Source organism: Temnothorax longispinosus, chromosome 3 (assembly GCF_030848805.1).
Source record: "Temnothorax longispinosus isolate EJ_2023e chromosome 3, Tlon_JGU_v1, whole genome shotgun sequence".
NCBI lineage: Eukaryota > Metazoa > Arthropoda > Insecta > Hymenoptera > Formicidae > Temnothorax > Temnothorax longispinosus.
Window position 1 is genome coordinate 1,683,692 of NC_092360.1, and position 1,349 is coordinate 1,685,040.

Consider the following 1,349-nt stretch of genomic DNA (forward strand, 5'->3'; position numbering starts at 1 on the left):
TAGCATGCTTTGATCTCATTCTTCATCTCTAATTTCTTCATTTATCTATTTCGTCCTTCGCGCGGGATCATCACGTTTACTTTTCCTTCACATATCGCACGATGTACATCCGCAATATTATTACTGTTCTTTATATTTTTATTTTTTTATTTTTGTTTGCATTTTGTTATTTTCTTATGTAGCCTTCATTTGTATGCATTTATACATTAATTATTCATGTATTGCCTAAAGCCTATTGACTATGGCATAATAAATAATCAATCAATCAATCAATCTCTCTCTCCCTCCCTCCCTCCCTCCCTCCCTCCCTCCCTCCCCTCTCTCCCTCTCTCTCTCTCTCTCTCTCTCTCTCTCTCTCTCTCTCTCTCTCTCTCAACCTTCCACGAGCTACGTTCGCTCGCGCGAATTAACTCCCCTCTCCCTCCCCTTCCTCCCCCGCCGTCGCGACGTCCTTGGACGGCGCACAGTCGTCCACAGTCGTCTATAGTCCGGGATTATGGCTTATGGCCACTATGGCCAGTCCGGTGGTCGGCTACAATTTCAAGGTGGTTCTGTTCGGCGAGGAATGCGTCGGCAAAACCTCGGTCGCCCTGCGATATATCGAGGACAAGTTCAACGACAAGCATATCAGCACGCTACAGATCAAGATGTCGTTCTTGAATAAGAAGCTGAATATCAACGAGAAAAGAGTGGACTTGGGGATATGGGACCAAGCCGGACAAGAAAAGTTTCACGAACCAATTTATTACACAATGCCTAATGGTGCCATTCTCGTTTACGATATTACGAATGAGGATACCTTCCAAGAAGTGAAGAACTGGGTGAAGGCTACAAGATTCCTACTTTACTTAGTATAATTGTCCTTATTCCACTTGACGGTTCACAGTGTCGTGCGATCTATCGAGACAACAACATGTCACGGACACTTTAATCTTTAATTTTTAATGTAATTTTATATGGTTTGATTATCCTCCGTTCTCTGGACTATCTGGTGAGTGCTCGGATAAAAATCAGTTATTGCTCGTATTCTTTTAATTAATTTTGACCATTTATAGATAGCAATCATTTAGTTCTCATGGTTTTCCGACCTCCTAATCCGAAGACTCATGGTAATGATGGAGAATGGCTTATTGATGTACTGCTGAGGATGACTCAAAGAAGAGCCGAAACGTCCAGTTTGTAATGTGGCGATTATATCGACACACATTAACCGCCGAAAGAGCGTGAATTTTAAAGTAAGAAATAACAAGGTCGAAAGACAGGGAAAGCGTTAGATTCAAAAACATAAATATTAGTGACGATAAGCGGGAACGTTAAAGGCAAGACACAAATAGTAAACTCTAACGTTA

General features: G+C 41.7%; 1 pseudogene; it reads left to right on the top strand.

Annotated features, from left to right (window-relative positions):
• Positions 1-512: 512 nt before the first annotated feature.
• Positions 513-857, top strand: LOC139809460 (ras-related protein Rab-21 pseudogene; annotated as a pseudogene).
• Positions 858-1,349: the final 492 nt, after the last annotated feature.